The sequence below is a fragment of the Ambystoma mexicanum genome, chromosome 6q, assembly GCF_040938575.1.
Source record: "Ambystoma mexicanum isolate Mex_15411 chromosome 6q, UKY_AmexF1_1, whole genome shotgun sequence".
Lineage (NCBI taxonomy): Eukaryota > Metazoa > Chordata > Amphibia > Caudata > Ambystomatidae > Ambystoma > Ambystoma mexicanum.
Window position 1 is genome coordinate 1,117,388,157 of NC_090937.1, and position 13,598 is coordinate 1,117,401,754.

The 13,598-nt window shown below is 44.8% G+C and overlaps 1 protein-coding gene across 1 annotated transcript in view; it reads right to left on the reverse strand.

Annotated features, from left to right (window-relative positions):
* LOC138516514 (fibronectin type III domain-containing protein 9-like) overlaps positions 1–13,312 on the reverse strand; it is a 111,021-nt gene extending 97,709 nt beyond the window's left edge. The window contains exon 1 of the mRNA XM_069631704.1: positions 13,085–13,312. The gene's annotated coding sequence lies outside the window, so the exon portion shown is untranslated. The remainder of the gene's footprint in view (positions 1–13,084) is intronic.
* Positions 13,313–13,598: the final 286 nt, after the last annotated feature.

The window sequence follows — 13,598 nt, forward strand, 5'->3', positions numbered from 1 at the left end:
GAACCAGCCCTCTATGGAGCAGGAGCTCCCTCGGTCCACTGCAGGAGCAGTGGGCAAGCCTCGGATGTCCCAGCTGATTTCCCTGTGAAGCGACGGTAAGCGCACTAAAACTGTGCATGCAAATTCGGAAATAGCGCTCCCAGCCACGCGCGCCGGAATTGCCTCAATCTGCCTCCATATTTGCCCTTTGTGCCTTATTGCACCTTGCCACCCTGTCCCAGGCCCAGTTGCCCTGCCCTGGGGACCTTTGTGCTTGTGGATGCCATTGTGGTGCACGAGGAAGGAAGCACCTTCCAAGATGGCCGCCCACCGAGAGTCAATGGCTTCTTCATCCTAACCCCAGCCTCAGGCCTCCCTACACGGCTCTGATTGGCTTTCTGGCCGTTTTTCACCAGCCTATCCAGTGAGCCGACAGGCAGAAGCCGGCCCACGTCTGCAAGGCCCAAGGAGACAAGGCCAGCACCTGTCCTCAGCCTGTCACCAGCTGTCTGCCTCTGCATGAACCCCTGCACCTTGGTATTAAGGTAACATTACAGCCCTAGTGGCTATCGGACCATTGCCTGCTTTGCTTGAACACCTGTCCCTGAACTACTCCTCTTGCACACGTGTACACGCCACCTACCGACTCGTAGTGCTATCCTACTCTCACTAGCCTGCTGTGTCACAGGTGCACGCTCGAACTATATTTAGCTTCTTAACCATGCTCAGCGACCTGTACTCCCATCTCCCATTACTCTCGTCTTCACCAACTCCCACAGCCACGTATTCACCTTGATGTGTCCTCATTATTGCTGCACTGTATGTGTTCTCATTATTGCTGCACTGTATGTGTTCTCATTATTGATGCACTGTATGTGTTTTCATTACTGCTGCACTGTATGTGTTTTCATTATTGCTGCACTGTATGTGTTCTCATTACTGCTGCACTGTATGTGTTCTCATTATTGCTGCACTGTACTATGCCAGAATCATGCGCATGTGTTCTATGATACACTTGCTTCTTTGTGAAACCCTTCATATTTGTGTCATTTGGACTGCTGCCCATTGGTTGTCTACACTTCGTGTCACCACATAGGTATTGACCTTACTCCATACTTGTCATGATGCCTACCTCCAAGGAGCCAGGTCCGACCCAGCAACCCCAGAGGCTGGCATCATTTCCCCCAGGGGAGTGCCAGCGGGCCCAAGCTGGGGCCCTTTGGACGCAGTCCTGGCGCCTTAGCCAGGCTCATGTTGGACCCCTGTCCTGGCGCCTTAGGCGCCAGGCTCATAAAGCTAGACATGTGTTCAAGTGTTTTAATGTGCACTTACCTGATGCAGACCATGCTGCCACATCCAGACCCTCTTGAGGCCTGAATGGAACTACTTTACCTGTGGGATTACTTTCCACCCGGGTGTGGTCGGGGAAGGATACATACCTGATCGGAGGAAGGATACACTTTTGGAACTTCTTCCAAAGCTATTTAACCCACACCCGATCAGCAACTCACGCTTCGCGTTGTTCTGCTCCTCGCAGCTGGACGCTCACCGTGTCAGCTCCTGCATCTGGACTTCAGCCACGCCTGTCAGCATCCTGGGTCACCTGCAAAGGGATACAAGAGACTCTACCAGCTAAATCTGCACCACGGAGACATCACCGACGATCCTGAAAGGGAAGACATTATTTTTAAAAGCATTTCGTTACGATCGCTGCAGCGCTGCATTTCACTCACCTTTCCTGGGTTCCACCATCTTCAGCAGCGATCATCCGGATACACAGCCACTTCCCAGAGCCTAGAGAAAAAGACAAGAATAAGAGGTGAGAGAAGGAAGGGAATAAGACTTACCTGTTGGGTCATTCCCATTTCATTTCGGGTCTTGCCGCTTCTAGGCATGTTCCGGACCCCGGCCCCTATTGGGAAAAAAGACAAAGACATTGAATGAGCATATGCAAAGACAGTTCCCGAGCGCTCATCCAGAACTAACCTGTCATTTACTGGAACTGGAACTGCACGTTTCACTTCGGGTCGGCGCCATACCTCCGGTATTCCGAACCCCGGCCCCTAAGGGGAAAAAAGACATAAGCATTAGCGCTTGCTGCAAAAAGACAATGAACATTATTATTAAGCTTGGACTTTTGAACTTGCAACTGAACTTTTACAGAGCCTTACCTGAATAGTCAAGCTTACCTGAACTCCAATCAATCCTCAATCCAGTGAAGTAACTGGGTTTCAACGCGCCCCTGCATCAGAAGCAGGATGGAGAGCTCATCCTTCCTGACCCTAAGGTGAGACTTCACGGGGAATCGTGGAAGGGTATCGTGGAGGGTTGGAAGAGAGTGGGAGGCTTAAGCATAACTCAGTCAGTAGATAATACTCCCTTTTCACGCACAGGGGAATATTCCTGCAAGCCGGAGAAGCCAGAGTAGAGGGCCCTTCCTGTCCATCTTCAGAGTCCTGCGCTTCACCATTGAAGAAGCATCAGCACTCGAAGCCAGACCTGCGCCTCCGTGGGAATCAGGTGAGCGTTACAATACTTGGTAACTTACCCTGCTGCCCTACTTGCATTACCTTATCAGGGCTGTCTAACGGCTAATTAACTAACTGTTACCTTGCCTACATGCCTCACTTGTATTAACATATTTTGTCCACCACCGCTGCCCAATTGCAATCTGGCCTAGGTGCTCAGATGCCTTACTTGCACGGTACAATCTGTGATGCATAAACTGCCAATTGTGAATAGATATCTCACCCAGTTGCCTATTGGCACTGCCACACTCGTGCTGCTTGGTGGTGAGCTGGCCCAGGTGCCTCACCTGCATTGACCTACTTTGCTTACTCTTGCTGCCCAATTGTGTTCTGGCCCAGGTGCCTTCCCTGCATTGGCCTACTTTGTTTATTCTTGCTGCCCAATTGTGATTTGGCCCAGGCACCTAGTTGCCTCACAAGTACTGCCATATTCGTGTTCACCATCTGGTACTCGGAATAGGTGCCTCTACTAGCACCGCCATATCCCTGCCGCTTAACTGAGTAAGATGTTAATTCCAACTATTCTGTTTTGCACTATGGCTGCCACATTACATACTGATACTAGAAGCCTAGCATGCTTCACTGAGCTCCCTCTAGCACCCATACTAGATCCTAGCCCGCTCAAACTGATAAATACAGCTATACACTATGCTACGCCCTCACAACCTGCATTCCATATTGCCCTAGGGCCAGCATCCTTTGCTTCCCGACCTTGTGCCACGTCTAATAGAAACCTTAGACTCCGAGCCAGATTAACAAAATTACACGAACCACTAAGAAGATCCCTACCTCCCACCAACCTGAAGACTAACCTTCAGCATACTTTGAAACCTATTCATTCTAATTTATCACCTTCACATTCTATCGCCAATACTAATGCCCACCAAACCAATAATCATAAACGGAAATCAAGCGATAATATCACAGCTAAACCTGTCCAGGTCAAAGCTGTTACTGAGGCCCCCTCCCTTAAAGGAGCACTTCTCAATGCAAGATCGCTTGTCGCCCATGCCCTTGACATTGCTGATCTAATCACAGAAGGCAATCTTGATTTCCTTGCGATTACCGAGACATGGCTACATAACGCAGCAGGACCGTCGCTTATGTTAGCCATCCCAGATGGCTACACAATAGCCAGACAAGACAGAGATGGTGCACAAGGAGGCGGTATCGCTATCATCTCCAGAATGTGCCTATCCCTCAGACTAGCCCCTACCCAATTGTCACAATCCTGCAAAATTCTATCTGCTAAATTCCAGATAAATAATTCTCAATCACTCACCATCCATCTAATACACAGACCGCCGGGTCCTCTTGGCACTTTCGAGGAGGACCTGCATAATATACTTTCTAATAACCTCAAACCAACCTCTCAATCACTCCTATTAGGGGATTTCAACATAGGCTTTAATGACCTGATGGACAAAAATGCTACAGACATAGCTAACTCAATCAAGGCATTAGGCTTGTCTCAAAAAGTCAATAAACCCACCCATTTGAAGGGGAGAACATTGGATTGGATAGCGGATTATAACTGTGCAGTTACTATCTCATCCATCACTCCTCTTTCCTGGACAGACCACTCACTGGTGTCCTTTCACTTATCTATGACCAGACCTACTCCCACTGCCCCTCTACTAGTGCCACCATGTCTAACAAGAAATAGAAAGAGTATTACAGCTGATAAAGTAATCCCTGCGATCCTTCCCACTCTAAATGCTTTACCAGAAAATCTAGATCCTAGCATCCTAGTCCATGAATTCAACAATATCATGCTCACTACATTGGACAAAATTGCCCCTCTTAAACTTAGATCTAGCAAACCCAAAGCCCACTTAAATAAATGGTTCACGCCACAACTTAGAGACCTACGCCTTTTGAAAAGAAAAAGCGAAACCAACTGGAGACTCTGCCCCTCCACCGATAATAAAGCCAAATTAACCTTGCTCTCTTCACACTATGCGAATGAAGTCTGCCTGGCTAAACGTAATTCTTATGACGAGCGCATCGCCAAATCCAACTCTAGCATGAAGGAACTCTTCTGTTTATTAAAAGAATTAGAGTCGCCTATAGCCACACCCGATATCTGTACTAAGGATAAATCCTGGTGTACAGACATCCAACAGGCATTATCAAACAAAATGAATATGCTCCAAAATAAAATCCAGCACAAAAAAGAAACGCTGAATCTACAGCATTTACTTAAAAACCCTCTGCCTAGCGACCCACCGAAGGCACGCGATAATATCTTCCATTTCACCAAAATGTCTACTCTGGAAGTAGAAAAAATCATCCTTTCATTGAAGCCTTCTAATTGTAAAGGCGACATCTGCCCTGCGCAACTAATAAAAGATGCTGTCAGGGAACTATCTCCGTTCATTGCTAAATTGATTAATGCCTCTTTTACTTCAGGCTCCATCCCTGCCAACCTAAAACAGTCTTGGGTGCTCCCTCTCCTAAAGAAACAGACATTAGATCCCCTCATCCCCACCAACTACCGCCCCATTACAACTGTACCATTTTTCCTCAAAATATTGGACAAAGCTGCCTATAACCAAATTCAGAAACACTTAGAACGGCACAAACTCCTAGGAGACAGACAATCTGGTTTCCGCCCTCTATACGGAACAGAAACTGCCCTTATCGATTTAAAATCCCAAATTGATGAGCTGAGAGACAAAGGGAAGTCAGTACTTTTGCTCCTACTTGATCTCTCAGCTGCATTTGATCTTGTGGACCATAAGATCCTCTGTAGACACCTTGATTCTGCTGCTGAGGCTATCAGATGGATTGAATCATTCCTGAGTGAGAGAACCATGAGAGTTTTCTCTCCTTTGGCAGCTGCAGACCCTACCCCTATCCTTGCAGTGTTCCTCAGGGTTCTTGCGTCTCTCCAACTCTATACAACATCTTCACCAAGCCCCTGTTCGATGATTTGGACCATCTGGGTATCATCTACACCAATTACGCAGATGATACACAGATTCTCCTCCCGCTTTCTGGGGATCATATCAAGGACACAGAGTTGGTGAACAGAGTATATCTTATCATCCAGGCATGGATGGCCACTCATGGCCTATGCCTGAACGATGATAAGACCGAGTTGATAATCATGGGAACACATGCCAACATCAAAAAACTAGGTCAGGAATTTTCCTCATTCAACATCGATGGAAATACCATCAAAGTCTCCAAGGAAGTAAAAACCCTTGGCTTCTACCTGGATTCCACCCTGTCCTTTGATAAACAGGTAAAATCCCTGGCCTCCACCACAGCCTACACCTGCAAGCTGATCAGAGCTGGCAAGCCATTCCTCTCTAATGACAGCTGTTTGATCCTGGCCAGAGCCTTAATACTATCCAGAACTGAGTACTGTAATGCCCTATACAGTGGTGCTAATAAAAATACCATCAAGCGGCTCCAAACATTACAAAATAATGCCTTGAGAGCAGCACTTGGCATAAATATAAGAACCCATATCTCCTCCATTAGACGCCATCATAAATGGCTGTCTACTGGTAACAAAATACAGCTAAAGACGCTATCACTGACTCACAAAGCTCTAAATAACGCTGCCCCTAGCTACCTCACAGATAAACTTCATAGAAGAACCTCTCTCAGACCTACTAGAGCTGGCAATGCTAATTGCTTGGCCATACCTAGATACAGACTCATCACTATTGGTGGTAATAGCTTCCCAGTAAAGGCTGCTAAATCTTGGAACCTACTGCCACCAGATCTAAGAGTAGACCAACCTTGCCCACCTTTCCGAAAAAATGCCATCAAATACCTCATCTCCACCGACCCCTAGTTTCCTACATCTAGGCCTATTTCGTACCTTGATCAATTGAGTCTCACTCTCCTTTATATTCTCATTTAAACTTTGTGCCTCTCTGTAACCTGTATATTTGTACATTGCATATTTTTGTAATCACATAAGTCTTTATCATATATCGTGTATATTTTATAACTACGGATACTATGTAAGCCTTTATTGTATATATTGTATCTCTTGTAACTATGTAAGCTTTGCATTTTCTTACTGCGCCCTGTTACTTACGGGGCTGGTGCGCAATAAAAGTGAACAAACAAACAAACAAATGTAGTGAAATTGCATTAGGGGTATCTTTGAAATGGGATTGTTTTAATTGGACAGAGCATGACATTACTTGCGCAATAAATAAATTAACCCACTCCAAGGCCGCCGGGCCAGATGGGATTCCACCATGTGTTTACAAAACAGATCCTGTCTTATGGGCTTCTATTCTTAAGATCAAGTTTGATCTAATGATAAAGATAGGGAATATTCCGGAACAATGGGAAACATGTATAATTGTTCCAATATACAAGAAAGGAAATCAAAACTACCCTCAAAACTATAGACCGATTTCTTTAATTAATACCTGTGCTAAGATTTTCTCGAGTTTACTCCTACATGATTTAGAGAAATTCATAGCACAGAATAAAATTCTCTCTAAATCACAGATCGGTTTTAGGAAGGAAATGGGGACCTCATTGAACACAACCCTGATGTCCCATATTATAGCTAACACCAAAAACAAAGGAGCATATCCTCTATATATTGCGAGTATAGATATGTCCTCTGCGTTCAAAAGTGTGGTGAGAGATTTGCTTTGGTGCAAAGTACTATACTTGGGGATACCTGCAGGACTAGTATTCTGGTTGATGAGGTTGCACTGTTTTACTGCATACAAGGTAAAAATCACCAGAGAGGGTGGCAGTACGGAGTCCATTAAAACCTTAATTGGGCTCAAGCAGGGATGTAACCTTGCAGCGATTCTTTTCAATCTATATCTCTGCAACCTCGACGACTAATGGAGTGGGATCGGAATGTATCCGGTTAGATTGAGCAATCTTAGAATGCACTGGCTGGCATTTGCCGATGATTTAATCATCATGGATGCTACAGCAGCAGGGCTTCAGGTGAAATTACATCTATTTAAAAAATGTGCATATGACTTGAATTTAGTCCCAAATGTTGGTAAAAATAGTATAGTTGTTATTCATGCAGGAGGAAAATTAAAATCTTTTAAAGGGAAAATTGGTAAGCTTATGGTTCAGCAATTAACCAAGATCTGTTACTTAGGGTACCAACTGAGCAGTAATTTGTCTATCTCTATATGGAAAGATAGGCTCAACCAGAAAGCCTGTCTTTTAGTGAGCCAATTGAAGCTGATTTTCATGAAATACTGGTGTTTTTCACTCATACCGATATGGGACTTCCTAATAATGAAAGCCCAAGCAGTTTTAATTTATATCCTTGATATGTGCCCGTTTGACCTAAGTACTTATTTGGATTCCTTACAAGGTCGTCTTCTCAAAGGAGCCATGCACCTAGCATTATCTATACCTAACTGTGTAATCAGGCATGAGTTCAGTCTTATTGCCCTCTCATGCAGGGTTTTATGGCGTTCGCTAGCTAATTACGCAAAAATCTTAAACCCCCCGAGTAATTGCTTATATAGCGATCTGCAAGCTCTGATGGAAGCAAAAACGGTTTATTCAATTAACAATTATCAAAAACATATGCAAGAAGTATTGGATAGACTCTCCGTAACTCAATATGATCTCTGCTTCAGACCCGCTTTTGTTAAAAAGAAACTGTTTGAAAATGATTGGATGTGTACATTGGATCAATTGAAACAGTATTCAACATTTGCGGAATATGCGGAATTTACACGGAAGAGAATGCCATGCTGTCACAATATATCTATTTACACGGAAGAGAATGCCATGCTGTCACAATATATCTATTTACACGGAAGAGAATGCCATGCTGTCACAATATATCTATTTTTCCCTGTCTATCCCCAAGGGTCTATTATATTCGTTTTAAATTGAACCAATTTTGTACTAAGGAGCGATGTAGATACTGGACAGATATGCCATTGTTCATGCAATTGATGAAATGCAGGTTTCCTCATTGTAACAAACCATATGAAGCCTTGAAGCATTTGGTGCTTGAATGCCCACAATTTAAACTACCTCGCACTTTATTTTTAATGAAATTTGTTAATCCGGAAATTGCTGATTGTGCTGTATTTCTATGGGATAGACTTATAAATGGTCGTTATTATCCACTAATCTTTGCATTAGGCCACCTCTTAAGGATCATAGAAAAAGATCTTGCACTTTTCGAAAGATTTGGAAGTAATAAGCAAATGATAAAATTTTAAATACTTTAATGTTGTATATTTAATATGCTGTCTTAAAAGGAATCCATTTGTGATATTCATGGATGTATTGTATGGTGCACATATGGACTACTTTTATTGTGCTGTATTGTTTTCATACATTTTTTTTATTCTTGATGAATTTTTGTGAAGGGTTTATTAACTGAATACAAATTTTAAATAATATTTGGCCGACATAGAACAAGACAAAATAGAAATTTAAATCCGGAAGTTGAACAACTCCCAAGCACCAGGTCCGGATGGAATCTCCAATGTAGCCCTCAAAAACAACATTGAGCTATGGGGATCGCTGATAGCCCACATTTTTCAACAATGTGCTGCAGCCCGCAAGATCCCAAAATCATGGAAGACAGCCAACATTGTCCCAATCTTCAAAAAAGGGGACAAGGGCAATTGCATTGGATACAATCGGACAACTGTTTGGCTCCTTCCTTCTCGAGAAATTCAAGATCTGGGCGGTAAACTTCCAAGGACATGATCACTTCCAAACTGGTTTTGTGAAAAACACAGGAACAACAGCAAACATAATGCTGTTAAGCATTCTAAAGGCAAAGGTACTAGAGGGAAGCCCAAAAATACATCTGGCGTTCATCGATCTCTCTCAGGCATTTGACACAGTCAATAGAGACAAATTATGGTCCAAACTGAGGAGATGGACCTGCGCTATTCTCAATCCAATAATCGAACAACACTCCGGAACATCCATGAGGGTGCAATTGAATGGGGCAGGGCAAATCTCGGAAGCGATCGAAACACACAGAGGCGTTAATCAAGGATGCCCCCTGGCACCACTTGGGAACCCACTATCAGATCATTCCCTCCCTCTGTAGGGAACGAAAAGATAAACAGACTCCTGTATGCTGATGACATTCTACTGCTCGATCAAACTATGGTTGGACTCCAAAGACAACTGGACTCCCTGTTGTTATATCTCCAGACAAATGATCTGAAACTCAACTTGACAAAAACAAAAGTGTTGACACTTGAAAAAACCATCAGCCTGAGGGAAAAAACTAAATGGCATATAGCAGGGGAACAACTGGAAAAAATAAAGGCATTCAGATATCTGGGAGTCACAATCAACTCAAACCGCTCAGAGTTCCCAATGCAAGAAACCATGCTAGTCAAGACCAAAAGCATGCTAACCCAAGCGCGAATCTTGGACAAAAAAATTGTCAGATTCACACTGAAACCTGCATTGAATTTTTATAAAGCAAAAGCAGTTCCAGCCATTATGTACGGAGCAGAAGCCATGCCTCTGATACCCCAGATACTGTCGCAATCAACACCAATGGCATCCATACGTAGAGAACTCAATTTGACATCCCTAAAAGGAAGAGTGGAACTGAACACTTTGATGCTCCATAGAAAAATAAGGCTCTCGACTCTAAAGATCTTCAAGATAACTCGAGAAGAACTAAACGCAGGTTCCAACAAAATCTTGGCCGCCAGGGAACAAAGAAATTCCTTGCTGCTTGAGGAAATAGGAAATTCCTGAGAGGAATTAGATTCCAACCCAAACAAAACAGCAACAAAAACTTAAAGAACTTGACTGGATCAAAACATTAGAAGCAGCTTCCAACAACAAACTAACTTTCGATCTACCAATCATCAACTCTCAAAAAGCAAACGAGCCCATGGGCTACCTGCTAAAAGGTCCCAGCAAAAAAATCTGAAACACGTACCTAAGGGCAAGGTTGAACCTCCTAAACACCAAAGAAATATCAGCAATCAGAGGTATAACAGCAAACAAAACCTGTAGATTCTGTGACAAGCCAGATACCATCGAGACTCTGAGACATCTTCTACTGTCTTGTCCGGGTTTCACCTGAAAAAGAATGACCCACATGGGTCACTTGTTCAAGAACACGCAGTGCTTGGAAGAAGAACACTGATGGGACATGTTGATGTCGGGAGCAGACACTAACGCAGTCATTGCCATTGGGCAGTTACTCCAGAACATAAATCTAACTACCGGAGAAAGCGTGCCACTCAGGTAAATTTGAACTGAACTAAAAGGGAGAGAGAAGAACAAACAAAAAACTATGATTCAAAGGAATGATGATCGTTCTTGTAAAAACTGCTACAAACAGTTAAATCAAGTAATTTAAAAAAGAAATAAATAAATAAAATACAAAAAATAAAAGGGACTTGAGGGGAGTGGGAGAGCATGGCACAGGGGGGGGGGCACTTGGTGAGTGCCTGGGAGGGCAGGGAGGAGTTTTGGATTTTGCATGCTTTTTACTGATAACCCCGGTTATTTGTAGTACGTTGCTAGTATAACAATGGTTATGGGACAAAAGTGTTCCACAAATTTGATTAATAGACAAAAAGTGAAATTTTACAGCTACAGTGAGGTTGGGGATAATGGGTGTGGCCTGCAATCTACCAGAAGTAAGGAAATGTGCAGGCTTAAATTACGACAGTGCAGCAAGGAAAAACACAGAAGACAGGCCTTCTCTGTCTACACTGCAAGACTTTGGAACCTCCTCCCATCAGCATCACTTCTACACTTTAGGAAATAGCTCAAGATCTTCCTCTTCAAGGAATGGCTCCTCCTTAAGACCTAGGTCCACACACTCTGCACTCCCTACCCTATCTGAGACTCAGTGATCTGCTCCCCACTGTCTTCCCCCTGCTCCTTTTTTCTCTGCTTCCCTCGCGGTGATCTTTCCCGTATCATTACAAGGCGATCCGTTGCTTCCCGAAGCTAGGTCCGCGCTCAATAAATACCCTAATAATAACCCTAACAATAAAAGTGTGTGCAGCACACCCACTCTCAGTCCTAAGATTCCATACAAAACAAATGATGGCATTGCATCATCCTGATGAGATCAAGTGGGCCCTTGGCATTCACTGTGAAGTGCCCATGTAAAGGCGTGGGTGCTTATTTGCTCTCATCCTCAACAAAGGATCAAGGCGTGCTCACAGTAGCTGCTATGCACCTTAGTTCATTAACACAATGAGTACCTGGGTTGTATGAGACTGTTTCTCAGGGCTGGGAAGTGTGGCACAGCCAAGGGAGACTGCATACGAGACCTGCCGAAGAGGAAATGTGGCTCTCCCACTATACATAAATCGGCTGATAACCCCAACAAACCCAACCCTTAATAAAGCTTCATGTCTCCACAAACTCTGTTAACACCCCTTCTCCACCCTTAACTATCCCTTCTCCACCTTTAACCATAACCATGCCACACTGTGCCCCACCACACTTCCAACCACTGGGTCAGCCTTAACTGCAGCCTTAACCCCTCTACCTCTATTTGCACCGCCTTAATCCCTTAATCTCAGGGATGGTGTCATTGCCGTTCAATGTTTTCAGTGGAAAGGGGACTTGAGTTACAATGGGGCCCCCTGCAACTACACCCAGGTTGCTAGTCAGCAGTCTTATAACACAACAATATATTGCTTTGCATATTACTTACTTGTGGGGCTTTAAATGTGTGATCTGCAGCGCTTCTATTAATACCTAGTATTTGCGGGAGCCCTTCTGGCCGTCACTTCCCTCACGTTATACAGTAGTGTTGTCACCTCGTTTATTCCTACACATCAGCCTCTTGCTGACAAAGAAAGATGTATAGCTTTTCAGTTGGCATTTCGTGTTTCAGCTCCCTGCTGGCTGGCCATCTCTTGCTAATTGGTAGTTATTAACTCCCGACTGCATTTCTTTGTCTCCATTACAATATATGCATCCCACGGGTGCCTCAGACTGTTTTCCACTCTGAGCAAGGGGGGGCCGCCAACCATCATGTTGAAATGCCCCCCCCCCCATCAGCAGCCGGGCCTGCTTAATCTTAACAACATTCAGCTCTCACCACTACCCTAAAGTGTGCCAGCCACCATGTCGTTCTTAACTTTAGCCCCACCAATCCCCTACTGTTAACTAGCCCCTGCAGGGCCCCATACATGAACCCCTACCCCCACAACACCCCAGCAGCCTCACAGTTCCCCAACTCTCCATGGTATCTTTCATCCCTATGAAATAAGGTAGTGGTTGCTTTGTTTTGCTGTCAGTAGGTAAAGGAAATTTGCTGTGAACCTCCAAATCATGCGAACTTTATTTTGGCCAATACACCGCTAGAGAGAAGGCACTTAAAACTAACCTCGCGCAAAAGCGCCCATACACACTTCCATCCAGATGTTCAACGTTCCTTTAAAATGCCGGGGTTAATGTACATTGTTGCACCAAAGCTAATTCCTTCAGGGAAAATATGTCTAGCACGAATGATTTCCAAACAAATAACCTTCCCAGCACACGGAAACTCGAGAAGGGAGCACCGTGCCTCGCCGGGAGGCTGCGGAGAATGGGTCCACAATCATGCATATCTATACAATAAACCATGGACGAATCATTCTTACCACACGGCGTCTTCCTCCAAATGCTTAAACGTGTGCACAGAGCGCTCCGAATATTCGCAGAGACGCCAGGACTCGATGCTGTCAGCCGCCTGAGATGGATACGCAGGAGCAGCCGCAGCAGCAGTGTGGAGGCTCGCGCTGTGTGTGTGGCGCCTGCAGCAGTGAGCGGGCAAGCACTGCACGAGGAGGGAGAGGGAGCTTAAAGATGCAGGCGCCGCCTGTGCTGACGTCACACAGCCCGGCGAGCAAGGCGGGCCGACTGCCTTGGGTAGACCCCACAAAAGCCCAACGAACCCGCAAGCATGAATGTGAAGACCCTCAGCCTCCGAGGGCAAATGCATGAGACCCACTGGCCAGTACATGGCGCTATTTACCTGGACGCGCCCGTACGTCTGGTCAGTTTAACTGCCTTGTTCATAACTGGCTGGACAGCAAAAGTCAAGGGCCGGGCCACATTCGGCCATGCAATGGTAACCTTTCAGCACATTAGGATTCACTTTTCCAGGCGTTGCAA